Genomic DNA, 14324 nt, shown 5'->3' on the forward strand with positions numbered 1-14324 from the left:
TGATTTGTAGCTTTTTCCCTCAATTATCCTGCCTCTATACATACACACCGGGGAGGAGCATGAAAGAGGGGAGCTCAAGAAAGGGAAAAAGGGAAGGGAGGAAGACATGCATTTCAAAACAGAAACACAATATATATCCTAGTTTTACAATTAATCTCAGTGATCATATCCAAATTTAATCTTTGCCTCTACTATCTCATTAATCTTCCCAGGCTGTTTTTTAAGGCAACGTTTGCCAATGAGAGGAAATAAATCCTCATCTATCAATCTTCACACTTTATGTCCAACATGAGTCATCTCCTTATACTTTCTTGAACATACCATGCTGTTTGTGTATCTGTTCCTGTCCTACATGCTGATCTCACTACTTGTAATAGCCACTGTACCGACAACAAACTCATATTCCACCTTCAAATTTTACCTCAGATGATCCAAAGGAATCTTCTCTGATCTTCCCGCCATACTCAAGAATTCATCATTCTCTCTCTCTCTGCAAGATCTCTATACGTTTTACACATTTAGATCATTGTTTGCAATTAACATTAAATTCTGTTTACAGGCCTGTATCCCCTCCTAGGTTATAAATTCCTTAAGAGTAGGGACTATTTTACTCATTTCTGTATCCACAAGTGCCAGGCACAATATCAAACACAAAGTAAGTACTCAATAAACATTTGTTGAAATGAGAAGGGAAAAAAAGCTGTTTTAACAAACTGCACAAAGAATATCAGTGTACAGGGTATTACTATGTACATTTCAGTGTACCCTGTTGGGGTACAAGGTAGGTGTGTATGTCTCCGATCTTGGTCTACGCAGGTACCTGAGCTTAACATTCATTTCATCACCCAGCCACTGGTGGGTATTTTTCTATGTTATCTTTTCAAAACCGTCACTAAATTTCAGCTAACAAGTCTAACAAACATGATAAGAAACTGCTAGGTAGGACCTATAAACCTGCCAAGAACCATGTAAAATGCAGATGCTATAAAAAGTACTAAAAATGAGAAAACAATGATTTAAAGAATAATTTTGACTAGCAAGTTTCCAAATATATGTAATGGGGAAAATTTTATGCTGAGTTCTTATAAAATATAAAAATGAAGCAGGAGAGAAAATATCAAAACTCACTGGACAATAGTTTAAAAACCACTTTTCACAGAAATGATAAATTTCAGTGTTTAGTTTTTAGATGGGTGTGTATATGTGTATTAATCTGGAGGAACCATTTAATGTCCAAACTTTACACTTATTCGTTAGTAAACATTTCAATAAAATTACAAAAACACATACGTATCTCTTCTTCCACACAAAATATGAATGGTTGTGGCTTGTCGCAAATAAATCAACAAAAGGGAAAAAAATTGCCCATAGCCTATTACTATCCATTAGGTATTCATAAAACCCTGAATGCCTAAATGCAAATTCTAATAATTAAAAAGATTCACAAAATTGTGAAATCTTCCACCAAATAACTCAGGCTAATACAGTATCTGAGTATGATCTCTGAAATCACAGGTTTAGATAAAGAGACCTTAAAATTCCTCTTCATATATCAAAATCATAGTGAGATAACATTTTATACCCACTAAGATGTCTATGATAAAAAAAAAAAAACAACAGAAAATAGCAAGTACAGGCTATGTATCCCTTATCCAAAATGATTGAAACCAGAAGTCTTTTGAATTTCATTTTTTTCAGATCTTGGAATACTTCCATATACTTAATGAGATATCTTGGTCATAGGACAAAAGTCTAAGCTCAACATTGATTTATGTTTCAAATAAAAGCTTATACACATAGCTTGAAGGTAATTTTATGTAATAGTTTTAATAACTTTGTGCATGAAAACAAAATTTTGACTGTAATCCATCATATGAGGTCAGGCATGGAATTTTCCACTAGTGGCATCATATTGGCACTCAACAAGTTTTAGATTTTATAGCATTTGTACTTCAAATTTTCAGATTAAGGATGCTCAACCTGTATTGGCAAGCATGCAGAGAAACTGAAACTCTTATGCACTCTTGATAGAAATGTGTAACGGTGTAGCCACTGTAGAAAATATGACAATTCCTAAAAAAGTTAAACAGAATTACCAAATGATCCAGCAATTCCACTTTTGGATATATGTCCAAAAGACACAAAAGCAGGAACTCAAGTATTTGCACACCCATGTTCATAGTAATATTATGCACAACAGCCAAACGGCAAAGCAGCCCAAGTGTACATTGAAGGATAAACAGATAAACAAATATGTCACATATATACAATGGAATAGTATTCAGCCTTAAAAGGAGGGATATTCTGATACATAAGCCAGACACAGAAAGACAAATATTATATGATTCTACTTATAAGCAGTAAATTCTTAGAGATAAAGAGTAGAATGATGGTTGCTAGGGGATGACGGGAAGGGAATACAGGTACTTATTGTTTAATGAGTATAGAATTTAAGTGTAGAATTTAAGTATAGAATTTAAGATGAAAAGGCTCTAGAGATGGATGGTAGTGATGACTGCACAACATTAATGAACTTAATATTACTGAATTGTACACCTAAAATGATTCAAATGGTAAGGATTATGTTACGTATATTTTACCACCAAAAAAGTATCTCTCAGCCTTTTCTTAAAGTACAGTGGCATGATCATGGCATAATACGGCCTTGACCACCCAGGGTCAAGTGATCCTCAGCCTCACCAGTAGCTGAGACCACAAGTACACACCCTGCCCCTACATCTGGCTTTTTATTTATTTATTTATTTTTTGAGACAGAGTCTCACTCTATCTGCCAAGTTGGAGTGCAGCAGTGCAATCTCAGCTCACTGCAACTTCTGCCTCTTGGGCTCAAGCAAGTCTCCTGCCTTAGCCTCCCAAGTAGCTGGGATTATAGGCACCTGCCACCACGCTCGGCTAAATTTTCTATTTTTAGTTGAGGCGGGATTTCGTCATGTTGACCAGGCTGGTCTCCAACTCCTGACCTCATGATATCCACCGGCCTTGGCCTCCCAAAGTGCTGGGATTACAGGCATGAGCCACCATGCCTGGCCTAGTTTTTTGATTTTTTTTGTAGAGATGGGGTCTCGTCATGTTGCCCAGGTTGATCTCAAACTCCTGGGCTCAAGCGATCCTCCTGCTTGGGGCATCCCAAAGTGCTGGGGTTACAGGTGTGAGCCACCACATCCGGCCATCCAAGAAGCAGTTATCTTTGCTCTTCCTTGTTAGACAATATAGAAATCTCACAAAAACTGAACTGCCATTTTAGCCAATCAACAAATACAGGCTCAGTCCAGTTTCCTCCCAGAGTAGGATCTATACCACTAGGCTCATGTGGAACAAGTAGGAAACAGGTTTTTGTTTATAGTGGGTTTTGTTTGTTTGTTTTTTGGCAGGGAAAAGGGTGTTGAGACAAGGTCTTGCTCTGATGCCAACACTGGAACACAGTGGCACACAATCATAGGTCACTGCAACCTCGAACTCCTGGGCTTAATCAATCCTCCTGTCTCAGCCTCTTGAGTAGGCAGGACTATAGGTGCATGCTACCATGCCCAGTTAATATTTTCCTTTATCTTTTTGTAGAGACAGGGTCTTGCTATGTTGCCCAAGCTGTCTTGAACTTCTGGCCTCAAAGGATCTTTCCACCTAGGCATCCCAAGCATTAGGGTTACAGGTATGAGTCATCACACTCAACCTAATTTTATTTTAAAAATTAACTTTGCTGAAGTATGTTTATATTTTAAATATGCACCCACGTTATGTGCAATTTAAGGAATTCTGACAATTTTATACATTCATGTAACTAACACTAAAAATACAGAACCCTAAAAACCTCCTTTGGGTGGCTCAGGAGGCAATTCCCTTTCCTTCCCCTTCTCTCATCCCTTACAACCACTGATTTCCTATCATCGTGTATTTTCTAGCATTTCATCATACAAGTGAATTCAAACTGTCAAACTATTTTCCACTCTTGACAGTGGTGTATGCCAATATAGCTGTTCCGTTCTTGCCAACACTTGGTATTTTAAGCCTTTCAATTATACCGCCTCTACTGATGCGTAGTTGTCCCTCAGTGATTTTTCAAGTGTATTTCTCTAACAAATAAAGATGTTGTATATCTTTGCATGTACTTATTTGCCACCCATATATTATCCTTTGTAAAGTGTCTATCCACGTCTTTTGCCCATGTTTTATTTGTATAAGAATATATTATTTCTGTTATTAGACTTTAATATTCTCAATAACAAGTCCTTTATATGTGAATATGTACTGTGAGTATTTTCTCACACTCTGTGGTTATCTGTTTTCATGATGGAACCTTGTAAACAGCAAAAAGTTTTTCATTCAATAAAGTCCAATTTATCAAATTTTCATTTTATGGTATGTGCTCTATGTCTAGTTTTTTTAATTTGCCTACTCCAAGATAGCAAATATTTTCTCCACTGTTTTCTTCTAGAAGTTTTATAGTCTTAACTTCCATGTTTAGGTCTCTGGTACACCTAGGGTTAATTTTCTGTATAAGTGTGTGATAAGGATCAATATTAATTTTTCATCCACTCAGATATACAGCATCATTTCTTTAAAATATTGTAACACTTCCCTACCGAATTACATTGGTACCTCTATCAAAATGATAATCAGCTGAGTATATAAACATATGTGGGTATACTTCTGAACTTTATTGATCTACATGTCTATCCTAATGCCAATACCATTTTTTAAATTTTTTGAAACAAGAGTCTCACTCTGTCAGGCTGGAATGCAGTGGTGTGATCTCGCTCACTGCAACCTCTGCCTCCCATGTTCAAGTGATTCTCTCACCTCAGCCTCCTGAGTAGCTGGGAATACAAGTGTGCTGCCCAGCTAATTTTTTAATATTTTTTGGTAGAGATGGGATGTCACCATGTTGCCCAGGCTGGTCTCAAACTCCTGACCTCAAGTGATCTGCCCACCTCAGCCTCCCAAAGTGCTGGGATTACAGGCATGAGCCACCATGTCCAGCCGCCAATACCATTTTGTCTTAATTATTGTAACTATATAAAAATTAGAAATCAGGCCTACAATACATCCTACAACTCTGGTTCCCCACCACTGCCGCTGCAAGGCAACTTGCAGGCTAGCGGTGGCTCACTCAACTTTGGTTTTTTCCAAAATTATTTTGCCTATTTTAGGCCCTCTGCATTTCCACATAAATATGAAGACCAGCAGACCAATTTCTAAAAATAAAGCCTATGAGAATTTTTTTTTTTTTGTAGGGGGGAATAGGGTCTCACTGTGTCACCCTGGCTGGAGTGTAGTGGCACAATCATGGCTCACTTCAGTCTCAACCTCCCAGGCCCAAGTGATCCTCCCACCTCAGTCTCCCAGGTAGCTAGGACCACAGGCATGCATGATCACACCTGGCAAATGTCTTCTTTTGTGTATGTTGCCCCAGGCTGGCCTTGAACTCCTGGACTCAAATGATCCTCCTGTCTCAGCCTCCCAAAGCACTGGAATTACATGAGCCACCATACCCAGCCTAAGACTTTTTATATTGGGTTTACATTAACCCTATAAATCTACCGGGGGAAGACTGACATCTAACATTGAGTCTTGCACTCCACAAACTTACTAGAGCTCTCCATTCATGTAGATCTGCCCTTATTTCTCTTGGAAGTGTTTTGTAGTTTTCAGTGAACAGGTCCACATATATTTTATTGAAATGTATCCCTAAAGTTTTTCATCATTTTGCTTTTGCTAACTTCATTTTCCAATTATTCCTTCCTAGCATAGAAAAAAATATATATTGATCATGTATCTTCTAACCTTGCTAGATTCAAATATCATTTCTAGTAGCTTTTTCCATAGATTTTTTAGGATCTAATGTTTGCAAATAAAGACGGGTTTATTTATTCTTTTTCAATCTGGATGCCTTTTATTTCTTTTTCTTGCCTTACTCCATTGGCTAGGACCTCTAATAGAATTTTGAATAAAAGTGGTTTAATGTAAACATCCTTGATATGTTCTCAATCTCAGAGTATAATATAAACTATAGGGTTTTCATAAATGCTTCTAATCAAGTTAAGGAAATTTTCTTTTCATTGGTAGTTTGCTAGATGAGTGTTAAACTTTGTCAAGTATTGTTTCTACACCTGACATGGTATGATTTTTTAGCTATCTTCTACTCACACTTGATGAGTTACTTAAATCTTCCTGAATTTGAAGGTATATGTACCAAAATGGTCAATATCTTTTGAATGTAACTAATTACATTCTCACGCATAAAACTAAAATAAATGTACCTGTCTTGTAAATACTGAGTCCAGGTTTCAAATACAACTCTAATAGATTCCAGAGTATTATTACTCTGGCTTTTGTACTTAATTTTTAAAATGTCAGACCCGTGAAATGTTTGATGGCCTATAATTTTGTTGAAGGACAGTCATCTCTGCCCCACAATTGCAAAAAACATTTTCATATTTAGATTTATAAATTCCAAGTAGAATAATGAATCCAATCAACAATTTCATTTTTTAATCATCTATTTCCTTGTAAGCACTTTTGTATACACACCAGATTTCAGGATTTCTCCACTTATAAACAATATCAAGTAAATTCTGGTGTACAAACATCATTAAAGTTTTTAAAAATACTGTCACATGGCCTTCTAGCAAAACAAAATGATTCAAATTCTAGACACAAAATACTGAGTGATGAAGACCCTTAGTGTCAAATGGCTAAACAGATGAGAATACACATAGCTTTTTGTTCTTAAAAGCATGTCATTAACTCAGTATTTCCTGAGTTTGAGAAAATTAGCCTAGGATATTCTCAACTCCATTTCCGCAAAGTAACTAGAGTCTAGAGCAGGAGTCTCCAATCTTTTGGCTTACCTGGGCCACACTGAAAGAAGAATTGCCTTGGGCCACACATAAAATACACTAACAATAGCTGATGAGCAAAAAAGAAAATCACAAAAAAATCTCATTCAAAAAAGTTTACGAATTTGTGTTAGGCCATAAGCCGTCCTGGGCCAAAAGCGGTCTGCGGGCTCCAAGTTGGAGAGTCTCAGTCAAGGGTATTGCTCTCTGTTCCTTTGTATTCATCTTCTGATTTAATTGATAATGATAAATCATCCTTCTCTGTCAATTCTCTTCTCTTTGTTATTATGGGCAAAAAAAAAAGTCTTATGTTCTCAACTATGTTCAATGAAAACCAAAAGAAAAAAGATGACTTAAGATGGTATCTACAGACTTTTGCTGTACCTTCTTGAAAGAAGATATGATTCTTAGAGCAACACAAGAAAACTGAAATATAGTAGTCATGATTTAATTATTGACACAGTCATTCTTCTACCTTGTTTTTTTGTTGCTGTTGTTTTGTTTTTTAGTATTTGGGCACAGTGGAGAAAGGCTGATGAGCAACAATGAAATCATTCTTAGGAAGATAAAATCATTTCAAGATACAGGAAAAATCAAATCACTAAGATCCCATTATGCATTTTAGATTTATAAAAGAATGCTATACAGTAATTGTAAGATACAGTAAGTTTTATTATATATTTTAAAATACATAACATTTGTATTTGTTGTTTGAAAGACTTCTAAGAACAGATTAAAAGTTGGCTGGGTGGGGTGGCTCACACCTATAATTCCAGCACTATGGAAGGCTGAGGTGGGCAGATCACACTTAAAATCAGGAGTTCAACACCAACCTGGACAACATGGTGAAGCCCATCTCTATCAAAATTACAAAAATTAGCAAGGCATGGTGGCGCATGCCTGTCATCCAGTTACTCAGGAAGCTGAGGCGGAAGAATCACCTGAACCCAGGAGGCAGAGGTTGCACTGAGCAAAGATTGCACCACTGCACTTCAGCCTGGGTGACAGAGTGAACCTCTGCCACCAAAAAAAAAAAAAAAAAAAGAAAGAAAATCATAAAAATAATTAGAACTGCTCAAAAGAGATACTCAAACTAACTGGGTTGGCATAGATTAGTTTGTGTATCTAATAGCACAGTGGCTACAACTTTTATTTAATTATTGCAGAGAATAATTATTAAAAAGAGTTATGCCTGGAAAAGGTAATTTGGCTAACAACAAAAGATTTGTCTTTTCATTTAGCATTTTCTGCATTTACTACTTTGCATAAGAAAAGGCAAATCACAAATAACAACAGCCAAAATATTTTTAGTGAGGTTTATCATCAAAAAGAACTTCAAAGACGGTAAGGTATAGCTAGACATAATCTTGAATATTCTCTAACCCAACAACAGAGAAAATGAGAATGTTGAATTTAACTGGCTAAACCTCTCAAACTTTGGGCAGATACCAGAAAGGTTAACAACCTTTCTCTCTCAATGACAGTTCATCAAGGACACAATGCTAGTATTAGAAATACAAAAAAAGTAGAATGTCTTAAAGGTGGAAAGGGAAAACAAACAACGCACTGTTAACTCCCTCATAACCTTCATGCCATCACTCACTATTACTTTGAGTCCACCTTGCTCACTTTTGGAAAATCTGCAAACCACACCACAGTCCATCTTACCCTATCTTATGTTTTTTTCTACAGCATTTATAATTGTGCAATATATTCTATTCAATTTATGTATTTGCTTTGTTTATTGTCATTTTACTCCCAGAAGATCACGCCCTCAAAGGCATGGATTTTTATCTGTTCTGTTCACTGATATAAGTGACTACCACATAAAAGGCAAGTAAATAATAATCAGCACACAGTGTTAATGCCAGTAAGCTGAATCTTTAAAAAAACATTGTATTTGTACGAGGTCAGAAGAAGGAGGCGACAGAAATAATTTTAGGCAGAGAAAAGGGCTCATAAGAAGAATTATATATAGATATACATAAAATATATGTATCATATATATATAAACTCTATCTATATAGACAAGAGTCTCACTCCGTCATCCAGGCTGGAGTGCAGTGGTGCGATCTCAGTTCACTGCAACCTCCACCTCTTGGGTTCAAGTGATTCTCATGCCTCTCAAGTAGCTGGGATTACAGGTGTGTGCCACCTCACACAGATAATTTTTTTCTATTTTTAGTAGAGATGGAGGTTTTGCCATGTTGGCCAGGCTGGTCTCGAACTCCTGACCTCAAGTGATACGCCCACCTCAGCCTCCCAAATTGCTGAGATTACAGGCGTAAACCATCACACCTGGCCTCAATAAGCGTTTTTAACTTGGGGTTAAAGAATTCCCAGGTGTCCATGGACAGGACTCAGGGGCTCCATTAACTTGGTTAAGGAAAAAATACTGAGGTTCAACATTTCATTCCACTTCAAATGTAAAGAAAAAAACACACAGCTGTATTAGGAAGTAAACTGATTTTTGGGTATTGCTATCACATTAATAGTTTTTGCAGATATCTCAAAATGTCACACTCATTACTACTCACAATTGTTATTTAATGTTACCAAGGAACCATATAAATTATTGTATCATAAATTTGTTTTAATATCTTTCTAACTTTTATTATAACCAATTGTCTTTTTAATCCTGTATATTACCTTATGCCTTTAAAAATATTATTCTGAGAAGGGATTCCCCCCCACTTTACCAAAATTGCCAAATGGAGCCATGGTATAATTAAGTATTAAGAACTCTGGTGCCAAAGTCATAGACATATGAGAGAGAATACAACATTAAGGAAACTGTTCATTTTGCCAGATAATTAAAAGGATATAAGAAAGTCATCAGAAATGAGTCCAAAGAACTAAGGAAAATAAAAAATTTATTTTTTGCTTTACCCGAATGTTACTTCCTTCAGTATTTTAGGTGGCTGGTGATTAACACTTTTCTTTTAATTATTAATTCAAAAATCCCAAAACTTCATTAAAAATTTATTGATACCCAACAATCCACAGTTCAAAGTCCCTTTCCGGCACTTATTTAACTCCTTTATAACTATCAAAAACTGAAATTGGTTTTGCTAATATATATACTTTATAGTAACTTTTTTAACTCTGTACCTAATACTATATTAAAATTTTCTGCTTATAATTCTGATTCCCTTAATAGACCAGAAGCTTTAATGGAAGTGACATCTTATTCATCCTTCTATCTTCAGACCCAAGATTAATACTTGGTATAAAGCTGTAACTCAATAAATGTTTGTTAAACTTAACACCAATGTATAATCTTAAAGACATATTAAAATATTCAGAACCTCCAAAGCAATATGGGCCTATAGATACTGCAGCACTACTTCTTTTCATAAAAAACAACACTTTATTCCTTAACATAACTAAAGGATTTAAAGACATCATGTGTTCGCAGTTGGGAGACAAGATGGCAATACTCCCCAAATCAATGTATAGATTCAATGTAAGTCTTATCAAAATCCCAGCTGGCTTTTTTGCAGATACTGACAAGATAATCCTAAAATATATATTGTAATGGCAAGGGACCAAAATAATCTTATAGCCAAAACAATCTTGAAAAAGAACTAACTTGGAGGAGTCACATTCTCAGACTTCAAAACTTATTATAAAGTTGTAGTAACCGGGACAGTGTGATACTGACATAGGAGTAGACATACAGATCAATGGAACTGATCCAATAGTCTAGAAGTAAGCCCACGTATTATATATTTATGGCCAAACTGTTACCAAGACAATTCAACAGGGAAATCGTCTTTTCAAAAATTAGTGCCAGGAAAATGGTCCACATGCAAAAGAATGAAACTGGGTCTCCTAACTCACACCACATGTAAAAATTAATCGAAACGGATCAAAGATCTAAATGAAAAGGATAAAACTGTAAAACTCTTAGAAGAGATAAATGTAAATCTTTGTTACCTTGGATTAGGAAATCTTTTCTAAGCTATGACATCAAAAGTGCAAGCAACCCAAAGAAAACTGAAGAATTCATCAAAATTACAAATTTGTTTTGTCACAGACACTATTAAGAAACTGAAAACAGATCCGGTACTTGCCTTCTGCACTTAGAAGAACCAAATAACAAGCTGATAATCACATTTCGAATATAGCCTCTAAGAGAGAACACTAGAATTTAACAAAGCAGTAACAGGAAACACCTAAGGCAAGGAAGGAGGAGAGGGAAGCAGGCAGCCAGCTCAGCTGGAATCCTGGAGAGGCTGCCCACTGTGGGAAAAGGATAAGTGAGAGATTCCCAGAGGTCCACATTCCCATTATAAACATCTGTAACCCCAACCACAAGAGAATCCCTATGAGGATCCTGAGATTAGCACAGGAAGCTTTCTGGTGACCATGCAACAGCATTGCTCTAGAGGAGTTCAGGCCAGGTCTCACCAGCTGCAGCATGATGCCATATTGAGAGCCCAACTACCACCAGAGTGCATCCTGCCCTGGGACCCAACAGTCCCTGTATCTCCACATCCCTGGAGCCCCAGTGACAACCCTCACATTCACACAGATGGCTGAAGTGAAACAAACACCATTTACATCCAGAACATCAAGGTCCCCAGCATTCTAACACACACAGTGCCCTGCAACCCAGGGAATGGGCAGTGCAATACACAGAGGAGGATGCCCCCAGGAAAAAGAAAGCCAAAGCACTGACTAACCATAACTGGAGAGCCTCCTGCCATAGACGGCTATCACAGACAGCAACCCCGCCATCACATCAGCAGGGCTGCCATGCACATGCCAAAGGATACGCTCCACCACCACCTGCCAAAGCTGCTGGAGAGCACCAACCAAGCCACTTGCAGCAACCCTACCCCCTTCAGCAGCTGAATCGCCATACATTTACACACACCCTGAAAACTGGCTTTCCCCACTCACACCTCCACCAGGGACTGAAGCACACACTCTCTGAAGCCTGAGAACTGCCTGCAGCTGCAGCCAGACAACGCTGCCATCACTAGCAGGATAGCCACAGCATATTTGTACACGCCTTGAGAACAGACTTCCCCAGCCCACCACAAACACTGCTCCAGCTAACTGAGCACACTGCCAAAGTGCTTGGGGATCACCCCCATCCTGCCCACTAACGCCAGGGCCAAACTACACCAAAGGACAAGCCACTCTGGCCTGGCACAGCCCCTCCAAATGCCAAAGCACACAGCCTAGGGGACCAGGGATTGCCCCACCCAATATGGCTGGCATCTGTGCATACTTCCTGGGGCCCTGAGGAAAAACCTACCCAGCTTGCCATTACCACCACAACCACCAGCCACCTATAAGTGACACCTGAGGTCTGGGGAGTGGCCCTCCCACACATCACAGCCACTGATAATATCAATGCATACCACTTCAGAACCCAAGGGTTGTCCCACCACCATTACTGCCATTACCCATGCTGTCCAGGGGACTGAGGACACACCAATTGGCCAGCCCACTGCTGCCACTGTTGACAACCAAACAAGCTGCCTTGAGGCCAAAGAATGGCCCATTTGGACCCACTAACACCGCACACTACCCAGGATCTCAAGGACAGGAACATCCAGCCCACCACTACCACCACCAGGGCCCAAGAACTAGCCTACTGACCATCCACATCCTCAGCAAAGCCTCACCACAGCCTCCACTAACAACCATAGCCCAAGTTACTGAGAAAAACACAAAAATCACTGATGCCATTTACAACTGAAGAAATCATATGGAGACTACACCACTATGCATACCGAGAATCAAAACTAAAGTTTTCTATGCAACAGACACCATAGATACATCTTCAGGAAAAAAAAAATCCTCCCCTAGGAAAGCCAATCTAAAAAATTGGAATAAGTAGCTGTTATATTAGATGCACAGACATCAACATAAAAACACAAGAAACATGGGGAAAAAATACAGCACCTCCAAAGAAACACAATAATTCTCCAACAATAGATTCCAATGAAAATGAAATTTATGAAATACCAGAAATCAGAAATAATATTAAAGAAATTCAGTGAAATACAAGAGAATACAAATAAACAGTAAAAAGAAACCAGAAAAAACAACTGAGGATATGAATAAGAAATTCACGAGAGACAGGTATCATTAAAAAAAAAAAAAGATACTGGAATGAAATAATTCAATAAATGAAATTTTAAAAATTCATGTGAGAACTTCTACAATAGACTAGATCAAACAGAAAGAAGAATCTCAGAACTTGAAGAGAGATCTTTAGAAATAACTCATTAAGACAAAAAAAAGAATGAAAGAGGGCTGTCCCACCACCACTGCTGCCATCATTCATGCTACGCATGCTGCCCAGGGGACCAAGGATATGGCAATCTACCCGGTCCACCACTATACATGTGACATATGGGACACCATAAAGGTACCAAAGTAGACAAATTCTGGGTGTTCCAGAAACAGAAGATGAAAGGCACAGAAAATCTATTTAACAAAGTAGCAGCAGAAAACTTCCCAATCTATTATAGCAAGAGATTTAGACATCCAGATACAGGAAGCTCAGAGATCCCCAAATAGATGCAGTCCCAAAAAGTTTTCTCTGTGTCACATTATACTCAAACTGGCAAAAGTCAAACACAAAGTTCATTGAAAGCAAGGAAAAAGTAGTCTATTATTATACAAGAACTTCATCAGACTAACAGTAGATTTCTCAGCAGAAACCTTACAGACCAGGAGAGAATGGGATGATACATTCAAAGTGCTGGAAGAACACAGCATGTAGGTCAAAAAATACTTTCCTGGGAATAGTATTTTTGACCTACATGCCGTGTTCTGAAGCAAAATAAAGTCCTTCCCAGAAACACAAAAGCTGAAGGAATTCATGACCATTAGACCAACCCTACAAAAAAGGCTTAAGGGAGCCCTGCATCTATGAGCAAAAGGACAGTATCTACCATCAAGAAAACACAGAGAAGTATAAAAACTCCCTGGCAGAATGAACACACAAATGAAGAAGAGAAAAAACTCAAATGTTACCACTACAGAAAACTATCAAATTGCAATAATAACAAGAAAGAAAGGAACATAAGATATAAAACAACCAGAAAATAATTACCAGAATGACAAAAATAAATCTTCACATATTCATAACTACCTTGAATGTAAACAGATTAGATTTTCCACTTAAAAGATACAGACTCCCTGAATGGATTTAAACAAAAAACAAAAACTATAACCCAACTATATGCTGCCTACAAGAAACTTGCTTCACCTGTAAAGAAACATAGACTGAAAGTAAAGGAATGAAGATATTCCACACAAACAGTAACCAAGATAAGTAGAGAAAGTTACATCACATAAAACAGACTTTAAGTCAAAAACAACAAAAAGAGACAAAGTCATTATATATTAATAAAGCAATCAATTAACCAAGAAGATCTAAAAACTCTAAATACATATGCATCCAACAATGGGAGCAACCAGATACGTAAAACAAGTATT

General features: G+C 37.5%; 1 protein-coding gene across 5 annotated transcripts in view; it reads right to left on the reverse strand.

Moving 5' to 3' along the window:
- The window catches only part of FOXJ3 (forkhead box J3), a 176282-nt gene that overhangs the window by 67095 nt on the left and 94863 nt on the right, over positions 1 to 14324 (reverse strand). The window lies entirely within an intron of this gene.

Source organism: Aotus nancymaae, unplaced genomic scaffold (genome assembly GCF_030222135.1).
Source record: "Aotus nancymaae isolate 86718 unplaced genomic scaffold, 86718_ANA_hifiasm-v0.15.2.pri h1tg000007l, whole genome shotgun sequence".
Taxonomy (NCBI): domain Eukaryota; kingdom Metazoa; phylum Chordata; class Mammalia; order Primates; family Aotidae; genus Aotus; species Aotus nancymaae.